The sequence below is a fragment of the Glycine soja genome, chromosome 4 (assembly GCF_004193775.1).
Source record: "Glycine soja cultivar W05 chromosome 4, ASM419377v2, whole genome shotgun sequence".
Taxonomy (NCBI): Eukaryota; Viridiplantae; Streptophyta; class Magnoliopsida; order Fabales; family Fabaceae; genus Glycine; species Glycine soja.
In genome coordinates this window covers 36,121,324-36,132,341 of record NC_041005.1, presented here as the reverse complement: position 1 = coordinate 36,132,341, position 11,018 = coordinate 36,121,324, and the positions used below count along the sequence as shown (strand labels likewise).

The 11,018-nt window shown below is 30.8% G+C and overlaps 1 long non-coding RNA gene across 1 annotated transcript; it reads left to right on the top strand.

Annotated features, from left to right (window-relative positions):
- Positions 1-8,383: 8,383 nt before the first annotated feature.
- LOC114409632 lies at positions 8,384-9,856 on the top strand. The gene is made up of 2 exons (XR_003666153.1): positions 8,384-8,563; positions 9,232-9,856. It is a non-coding gene; the product is annotated as an uncharacterized LOC114409632 (long non-coding RNA).
- The last annotated feature ends 1,162 nt before the right edge of the window (positions 9,857-11,018 follow it).

Genomic DNA, 11,018 nt, shown 5'->3' with positions numbered 1-11,018 from the left:
TCACTCTGGGCTCTAGCTTTCCTTCGTTTACATGATAGTATGTTGGACATTTAAACACTTTCAGCATTGAGTAATTAACTAGTTTGTTAGACCATACCTTAAAAGGGGTCTTGAAATCTATGGCAATGGACAACGAGCGATTCACCAAGTAGCATGTTGTGATGACTGCCTTAGCCCAAATACTTATATTTAGCCCTGAGTTTGATAGCATACATTTGGCCCTTTCCAATAAGGTCCTATTCATTATTTCAATTACTCTATTTTGCTAAGGAGTACGTCAAACAATATGTTGTCTAGCAATGCTTTCTTATAGAATTCATTGAATTCTTCATAACATAATTCCAAGCCATTGTCAATCCTTAAATGCTTAACTTTCTTTCCTTTTTGATTTTGCATGAGTGTCGTCCAATGCTTAAAACATTTGAAGGCTTAAGATTTTTGCTTCATCATGAATACACATGTCATCCTTGAGTAATCATCAATGATAAAGAGAAGTACCTTGCTCCTTCCAGGGGTGGAACTTTTGAAGGCCCCCAGCAATCATAATGGACGCAGTCCAATGTGGCCTTTGTAGTGTGCACTACCTTTGGGAATTTCGTCTTGTGTTGCTTCCCATAGACACAATGCTCATGAAATTGAAGAGGTTTCACCTTATGATTTCCAAGTAGCCCTTGCTTACTCAAAGTTCCAGTCCCTTTTCACTCATGTGGCCCAGATGCATATGCCATAAGAATTATCATTGGACGTAGGACTCCCAACTTGTGAAACAATTGAAACTAAGCCTGTCACAGTGGAGCCTTGTTGGACATACATATTTCCTTGCTTAGTTCCCTACATTACAACAGACTCACCTTTCCCTTTGATTTGCATCACTCCACATTCAACACAACAAGTAAAACCTTTTGAATTTGTGGCTCCCGTTGAGAATATATTCTTCTTAAGCTCTAGAACATGACAAACATTGGTTATGGTTCTAAAGATTTCATCATGCATTCTAATTTGTATAGAACTTAACCCAATTGTCTTGTAAGGAGTTGTGTTACCCATCAGAACATTCTAAGTTTCAATACCCATTGTTCAAAATGATGTTGTTGTTGATCAACAACCCAGAGTACCAAATCACCTTCTGATGAGGAATCACTTTGAACAACGACTGCAGTAGAGTCTTTCTTGGTTTTCTTGGGACAATCTTTCTTCCAGTGGCTAGGTTCTTTGCAGTAATTAGAAATATCATTTGAATCAATTCTTCCCTTCTTTAATACTTTGCCTTTCTTCTTTTTCTACCCTTTTGTAGAATTGTTTACTGATAATCTAGAGGCAGAGATTTCATCACCATTTCCAAAAGCTTTATGTCGAAGCTCTCTTGAATAGAGACTGGACTTGACTTCCTTAAGTGATGAGAATCCTGAAACTGGCCAAATACAGGCTAAAGGCCCAAGTGGAGAAGGACGAAGGCCTAAGTGGAGAAGGATGAAGGCCCAAGTGGAGAAGGATGAAGGCCCAGAGGCAGAGACACTATCAAGACTATTAATTGTTGCTGAAGGCCCAAACTAATTTAAAGGCCCAAGTTAAATATGTTTTTAGTTATAATTTTTATTTATTATAATTTTGGCCCAAACTGTTTAGAAGGCCCATGTCTATTTTTATCTTTTAGTTCAGATACACTATAACTATTGGTTTTTATTTTCAATAAAAAAAACTTTTGGCATTTTTATAAAATTGAGTGAGAGTTTCTCTCTAGGTTCCTTGTTGAACCAATTATCAGACTTATCAAGGTAATCCTTGTGGCATCTACCCTGACTTATCTTCCTTCACCGGAAGTGGCGTCATCCAAATCTCCGTAACCTGTATCAAACGATCCGCCCCGTAAGGTTCCCATCATCTGGTATCAGAGCTTCAGCTCTTGATACAGGTTCTATCCTATCCTATTATTTTTCTTTGCAATTTGTCTAGGTTCGTGTTTTGTCCTTGTTCTGTTATTTGCGTTTTTGTTTACATCTTGTTTCGTTCTTGTTTGTGTCTTGTGTTCTATTATTTGCGTTCTTGTTCTTGTTCTTGTCACGTTCTTGTTCTTGTTTCTTGTGTCTTTCACACTTTGTGTCAAAGAAAAAGTTGCGGAAATTTTGAAAAAAAAAATTGGGTACTACAACATTAGCCAAGAGATTCTAATTCTCTTCTTTCAAAGGATCATGAGAACGTAAGATGTGGGGAGGGGTCTCTGGTTTTTGAATTAGAAGAATCAATGTGTAAGAGGAATAATATATCAATTTCAGCCTTTTCAGTTACATGGCATAATGGCATACTCTTTTCATTTTCACCACTTGCTATACACTCTAATTTCTTAAAACAAATTCATTTCATTAGTTACAAAACAATCACTAGATTTTTTTCTATAGCATTCTCTCAAGCAAGGATTTTAAAAGACTAAAACAAATGTTATTTATCGGTTATTAAACATTCTCTCCAGTAACCTAATGTTGGTGTACATTTTTTCAACAGTTACTTATGAGTACGTCCATGTCTACACACTATTATTTCCAACCAATCAGGGGATGCAAGAAACAAAGTTACAACAAGCCTTACAAAAATATATTGAGGAAGGAAGACATTGATTTGTCAACTTTAAATGTGTCAATCTTAGCTAATGCCACTGGAAACTTTTCATCAGCGGTTTTGCTTGGAGATGGTGGATTTGGACCAGTCTATAAATGATAAAGAAAATTGATATCTAGAACTTCTATTTCTCTTAAAAAAATTCTTTGAGTTTCTAACTAGTCAATGCTTATTATTTAGGGCTCACTGATAGAAGGGAAAGAGTTAGTTATGAAAAGGATTTTAAAGAAATTTGGACAAGGGTTGGCATAAGCGTTTCAATTTTAAAAATTTTAACTGTTGCTACAACTTTCTGGATTTGCATATCATTCTTCTCCCACGTTAGAGTCCTTCTCACTCAATCTATGTATTAGTGAATTTTGTAGGTTTTCATCCCAACTCACTCTTACACATCTTTCTATTTTTAATTTCATTCACTTATAACTAATATTGTTTTAACTATTTCATTAGGCCTAGCCAAAAATAATTTCATCTATGGAGTTGAAGATATAAACAGGTTCAATATATACTTTCAAATCTTTACTTGGGTTTTGCAAGTCATTGAAGTAACATTGAAGTTGGAGTCGAAGACACAAACATGTTCAAACATCTTTCTATGGAGTTGGAGACTAGCATTGTTAAAAGCACTTCATCTATTTTTTTTTTGTTGAGTATTTAATTATATGAATTTACTACTTAACAATTTTTACTTGGGTTTTACAGGGAAGATTAACCGATAAATGGGAGACAAATTGGGGAAAAGGATTTGGGGGGAGGGAGGAGAATATTGATGAACTTTTCAATTACAATGCATAAAAAATGATGCCTCTCTATTGGTTCAATGTATATTTTTAAAATTTTGGATATTGAATGATAAATGTTGATGGGAAACTTTAATTCTTTGTCTTTCCTATTTTATATTCAACTTTGGTTTTCCCTCCCTCGCTCTTCTTTTTAAGTTTCTCTTCTTCTGCATGTATCATCGTCAATATTTGTCAAGTTCATTTTGAAATTTTTAAACTTATTTAATATATTGTATGTTGCTTCAATGGTTTACAAAAATTAATTTTTTTTTGTTTGTGTTTCAACATTTGGAACTATATATTGAACCTATTTGTGTTTCAACACTTAAAAAAATAACCTCAGCCATTTCCACCAAGGCTTTTTATCTACCCAAAAAAACCTTTCCACACTCATTTTTTTTTATAATTTTTTGAATCTGTCTAATTTATTGTGTGTTTGTGTTTCATGTTGCACCTGATTGTGTTTCCCTAGTTGAAAAAAATAACCTCTGGTTTCTAATTTTTCAAGCTAAACCAATTTCTTTTTTTTGAATTCTTGGCTTCTATCCCTTTGATTTTTAGTTCAGTTATTTTTCATCCTCAACATTTGTCAAGACCAATTTCAAAATTATTTTAATTATTTCAATAATCAATGGCTCAAAAAATCCAATTTTTCTGTTTGTGTTTCAGCACTTGAAAGGAAATGTTGTGTTGTCTTGAATAACAATTTGCAACCAATGAAGCAAGGCTTCTATCTCTTAATTTGTTTCCTTTCTCCTCCGTCTATGGGTTAATCAATGAATGAGAAGGAATAATGCAATACCCTAATTTCATGTCAATTTGTCAATGCTTAATCACATTAACAAATAGTTTCTATTTATCTAAGCTATATGTGAATTTTTTAATTAATATTAATGTTGCTTTAATTAAAAAAAACTGATCACATTTTCATGTTTAAGTAATATAATTTTTTTTACATATCTAATTCATTGTATGGTACTTCAATGACTCATAAAATCCAATTTTTAATTTTAATTTTTTTAACTTATCTAATTCATTGTATGTTATGTCAAAATCCAAATTTTTTGTGTTTCAGGATTCAAGAGGAGACACAACAGATGATCTTTTTTAGTATTTGAGAAGTGATTTTTATTCAGTGAAGCACAACTTTTATATATTTTTTTTATTAATTTATTGCCTCCTATCTCTTTGTATTGTGCTATTGATTTTTTTGAACTTATCTAATCTATTATATTTTTGTGTTTCATGTATATACTTGTATGTGTTTCTACACTATTTTATTAATTCCATTAGTTTATCAAATTCAATCTTTCTAACTCTTTTTTCCCAATTAGAAATTAACCTTGGAGTTGGAACATTTTTTTATGAGCCATGATAGAGACAAATGTCCAAATTATGTATGTTTATAATTATTAATGTCTTTGATGTGTCATTATTTTCTCTTATTTCTTACCCCTTTCTGTCACCATTTTAATTACTGATTAGTCTTAATTGTCAAATTAATTATACAGTTTTATCATTTGGGCCTACTTGACTAATTCTGTGTTTTAATTTAATTTTAAGAGAATTATAAGCAATTGGGCTTGGATCCGAAATTGGGCTGAACTGGCTTGGACTTGAAGAGAACAAACATTTTTATTTGTTGTCTAGTTTTATTTTATTTCGTTTTTGGGCTGTATTTTTGTAATTGGGCCACCAGACCTTATTGGACTCAAAAATCAGATTTGTAAGTTTTGGGGCCTAGTGACCTTTAGTGAGCCCAACTGCTAGAGTTTTAAGGGGTTTCGGTTACTGTTCACGAGGGGTAGATTGTAGGGTTTCATTTTCAGTTTTTGGTGTTACTGTTCACGCGCGTGGTACTGTTCATGTAGCAACTCCATTTTCGTTTTCTGCTTCAAATTCTAGTTTCGTTTTCTGCTTTTAATTCTAGTTTTGTTTTCAATTTTGTCTTCTAATTCCTATTCGTTTCTGCATTTCATTTCCAATTGCAATTTCATTTTCGGTTTCCGTTTGTATTTCTGTTTTTGTTTTCGTTTCTACTGTTAATGGAAGACTGAATCTCTAGTATTGTTTTCTCTTGAGGATTAAGCATAGCTCTCTTTGAGGTTTTGTTATTAATATTAAATTCTGATCAGTTTTTCCCCTTCACCAATTATTTTGTATTTGTTGCTGATATTAATCCATGCATGCTTAATGCTTGATTAATTGTCTCTGTGCTTAACTAACGTTCATGCTTAATGGACATGTGAGAGAGATTAATTGGTATATGTGTTGCTTAATCACATAATGACAGTCTTGTATTAATTTTCACTTAGTAAATTAATTTCGGGTTGGATTAAGTGGTTGAACTGATTAGGTATAAATTCTCGTAACCTAGGATAAAAGACTTGCTTTTGAATCAAGGGGAAACAACATGTTTTAGTTCTGTTATTTTTTTAATTCAAGTTTGCTTGCTGTTTAAATTACAAAAAATGAATAAACCCTTTCATTTCATTATTGTTTTATTATTATATGTTATGAATGTTTGTTTGATCATTGTTCACTGGGAGACGACCTAGAATCACTTTCTAGATACTGCATTTTAATGTTTATTTGATTCGCGTACGGTTCTGATCAGTCTTTTATTGTTACTAATTTGATAATTTTTATTAAAGCATGCAAAATATTGTTATGTATTCACGTTAAATCAATTGTTACTTATCTTAATTCGAGTATAACTTATATAATAATTTAGAAAGTGACAGAACCACTTATATTTCTTGATTTATTTAAGGTGAATGTTTTTCTGCTTTCATATGCAATAAAATTTAATTGTGTATCTTAATTTAATAAAGTAAAACAAAATCTATAACCCATAGAGGTACACATTTCACCACATACATCTTTGCCTCATTTTTCTACTTTTACCAAGCTTTTTTAAATCTATATTTTATTCCTAAATACTTAATTATCTGGCCAAGTAACTAATATATTTTTTAAACTAGCTATCCATTTTTTGAATTTGTAGATTATAATATTAATTATAAACTAATTATTTAAAATGTTGGTAAACACTAACTTTTTTTTAAAAAAAAATCAACCAAATTTTTATTTATGGATCCAACCTTTTCTAACACAAACTATTCCTTTTCTTTTATAATCACCAATTCCTAACTCATTTGTTCTTAAGTTATAAACTATTTTTTTCCTATGAGAGAACATGTATAATCTATAATTTATAAACTACAATTTATATCCACAACCTATCTATATAACAATATACACAAGTATTTTTCAATTTTGGTGCACACAATTGTTTTTGCCTCATTTTATGCCTTTAAAAGAGGCATGTAACAAATATTTTTTTTTATCGATATGTAGTCCATGTTAAATATTTTTGAAAACTATCCATTTTTTAATTTTAAAATTATACCAATTAACAATAAATATTTTAAAAACTGACCATTTTAAAAAAATAAAAAAAATATTTTTTTGAATTATGGGTCCTATCTATCCTAACACTCACACTACCACTTCTCTTTTCTATTTACTAATTCTAAATTCTTATCTCATTTATTCCATTTTAAGTTAACTTACAATTAAGTTATCCAAAAATATTTTCCATCCAATAAATTTGGACTATAAGTAATCAAATTATTCTAATTTTCAATTTCTAATGATAAGATGCGATGATAATACCGAATGTTTTATACAAGTTTTGTCAATGCAACTATTATTGTTAATTGGGTTTTAACAATACTTTTTGAACACAAATATTCGAATTAGAGATATTAACTCATATCTCATCACTTGTACACAAGAACAAAATAGAATAGAATTGATATGTTAATTGAGTTTTAAGGAGAAAGAATAATATTTTACTATAAATAAGTCATTCTTTATAAGTTTTGAAATCAAAAAATTCTTTTATGTGTTTTTTTTTTTCTATTTGTATAAATTTTCAAGTATAAGATTAAACTCAACCTATGTACAACTCGAAAAAGTTTTTTTTTGTTTTTATCTATAAATTTTAGCAAGTTTTTATCTATAGAGCTAATGTCTTATCTCATCAAAATTATTATATTATGATTCGTTTTATTTCAAATTCAAATCAAACTGATTATAATTATTCAATTCTCATATATTTTTTCAATCTAAAATAATGACCTAATCAATTATTTTAGATTAATAAGTTTAGATAAAAAGATAAAATGGATAAATATTTTAACTTTAACACAAAATAATATAATAGCGAAATAGAAATAGAGACGACAACATAACAGGAAGTATATAGTATAGTTAATATGAATACTTTTTTCATTGAAAGAGTACAAACATATTAAATTAATTAGCATGATAAAACACGACAACCTAATAGAAATACAAATATGTATGTGTGATAATGCATGTGTTCCCACCAACGGATATAATTTTTTTAGTTTTAAGCACAAAATAAAATTGACTTAAAAACCTTATCCAGAAAAATATATTAACAAATGTTATAAATATTTTTTTTATTTGACACTTAATAAACATCTTATTTTATATTTGAAGTAATTTTAATATATTTTAATTTAAGTTTTTTTTAAGAAAACATAAGTAATAAATCTTCTATTTTAATGAAAACATATAAGCAATTAAATTTGTTATTTGGAAAAGGAAAATGAATGATTAGGATACAAAAGAATAAAGGAGGAAATTTTTTTAATGAAAGTTTGACATGTGTTATATGAGTAGCGATGGTGGAAGACTTATATATATATCAAACAGATAATAGATAGTAATAGAATATATTAAATAAATCAATTATGATAAATTGATAATTATTCTTTCATATAAAAATTTAAATGAATTAAATTTTAGGGGCTCAATTAGATCAAAGCAAACCTCATATAAAACTTACAAAAGATTCTTTTAAATTACCTACACGAGATCTGATTTAAATTAAATAAAATAAATTATGACACCTTGAAGTTCTATAAATCTTCTCATTACCCCGACCTTCACTTCGCAATTAGGGTTCTCTGGTCCTCCCGCCCCCGGTGCTGGCATTCTCAAGCCAGTGAAATCGGTGCGAGTGTCTTCGCCTCTGAGAGAGATACTATGAGATCTCAAGCCTCGGAGGCGTAGATACTCACACCTCTTTTTCTGGCTATCTCACCACTGCTCTTTTCCGCCGGGGCACGAAGGTCCTTCGCCTCACCAAATTTCGTTCTTTAAATTTCACCTATATATGTGTATATTTTTAATAATAATAATTAGGTTTAAAGGGAAAAAAAGTCGCTTCTTAATCCTTTATTCATTGTATGCAGAACGATTTGATTCGTGATGATAATGTATGGATCTGTATAGTCGGTTGCTCTAGTATCCAATAATTTGATTTCTAACAAATTAATATGTAGTGGCCTTCTTGGACATGAAAAAAATTCTTGAAATTGGGTTGTTAGGTTACCCTTTTTCTTTTACTGTTTGTTGGGTTTTAATCAATAAATAAATCTCATTTTTATAAACAAATTTAATTTCATCATTGAGTTCACTCTCTTGAAAGATATGCTTCTGCATACAATTACTGCACTTATTTTGCCGTGTTTATGGATAATTGGCAAGTTCAATGGTTTCCGTGTGGTTGTGGCAACCAACGGAATGGGTCAAGGGAGAATGCTTGCGTGCAAGCCTCACCTTGGTTTTCGTTCATTCGTTGCCTGTTAACTATACGAAAATGCATAGTTAGTCTTGTTAACCTTCGATTACTTTATGATGCACTCTTCTGTTCTACTTTCATGGCCATTTTAGCACTTGACCATAACTTGACATTGAGTTGTTTTATAGATACATGTTTATTGGTATTGTATTGCAGGGATTGCTGCTTTTGTTGCAATGTTGAATTTATGCGTATATAGACTAGTTGATTGTGCCACACAACAATGCTATTTGGGCAATTATTTGATTTTTGAATTCAACAAAAGCATTTATTTAACTGTGATGAACTACAAAATCCCCCTACAAGGCTGTGAGATTGCAAAAAAAAGCCAAAGGGATTCTCGTGCACGATCTTTAAGAAATGTTTGTGGGTGTCTACTAAACACTCTGGAGTTCTATACGAAGAAAATTGGCATCATCCTGCATTTACATTTACTACGAAAGTAGGGGAAAGTAAACAATTGTTTTCTGGCCAAAATTATTATGTAAATTGGTAAAATATATTGAAGCGTATCAACGGATGGATAATCAAATAGGTTGTTATTATTTCTGAGAGAGATTGTGACAACTGCCTCAGAATATCAGAATATGTTATTACCAGGATGACTGAAGATGCAGAACAGATGGAAGCAGAGGATTTACAGAACAAAATGATGAACTATCTTCAATTAATCATGTCATAATTTGGTGGTTTAATATTTCATATAGATGTAATCCTTGTCTTTATTTTGTTTCAACTCAAGTACGAAATAATGAATATGGTGGAGGACTTTTACTGCAAATTGTGTATTAATTCTTATTCTTATTTTTTTTTTTGTAGTAGTAGATTAAACATTGGAAATTATTGTAAGGCCATTGTCTCGGAAGTTGTTGATATTTTATACACGTTTCAAAAGATAATCCAAAATTGCAATGACTATGCTTACTGGATTTTATGTTGGAGCCTTGGAGATGGTGCTAGCTTACAAAAACCCTGTAAGTACCTAAGTGGCCTTCTCTAATTTGTTTAAGTTATGGCGAAGTCGGGACTTATTTGTTGGCCTTCTCTTATTTGTAGTTTATAAGCAAACAATATGATACATGTTTGCTTTCTAGGATATATTAAACATATTAATACATAATTCATATCATTTTTGGAGGAATGGACTATGAATGAGTTTTTAGTTATCCTCACATGATAGATGTGATATTTTATTAGGAAAGGAACACAACCTATCATAAAGCTATTTTGTTGTCTGATATGTTTATATGACAACATTCAAATCTCCTATCTTTCTTTTGTTCATTTCTCTTTCGAGCTAGGTAAGTTAAGTAAATTAACGAGAAAGCCAGCTGAATTTAAATATAGAGGTGTCACAACACTAGTTTTAATTCTTCAAATAACGAGGTTTTTACTGTAGTTAATCCTTTGTAGACTGTTGTCATAATGACTGCAATGTATAGGAAATTAGTCACAAAGTGGGATAGGCCCTTCAAGATGTATTCTTGAAGGCCCAAACCAGATAAGACCTGATGTTTTGTGTCTGTTTTGTGGAGGGGTAGTGGAAGTTAGTTAGAGGAGAGAGAAATTGAGGAGTGATTCTATTATATTGGAATTGGGGTTTGGGTTGTGGGGATATGATAGATTTGCAATAGAACTTGGAGCTCAAAGAACCTCTCTCTAGCTTGGTAGAGCATTTGCTCTCATTTCATTTGTGCTCTCACCCTTATCTCTGTTTCCTTCTCTTATTTGCAGATCCCATTGATAATTAATACCTATCACAATGTCTTTCTCATATCTCTTTCTAAACATTGTTGTCTACTGCCTCATCAACTTGTCTTAGCTTTCTTCTATCATATTTATTTATTTATTTTCATTTATGCTCAAGCTTCTTCCCCTTTTCTTTTTGTAAAAGGAGTTCCTCTCTATTCATATGAGAAAGTTTATTCTTTTCTCACTTCCTA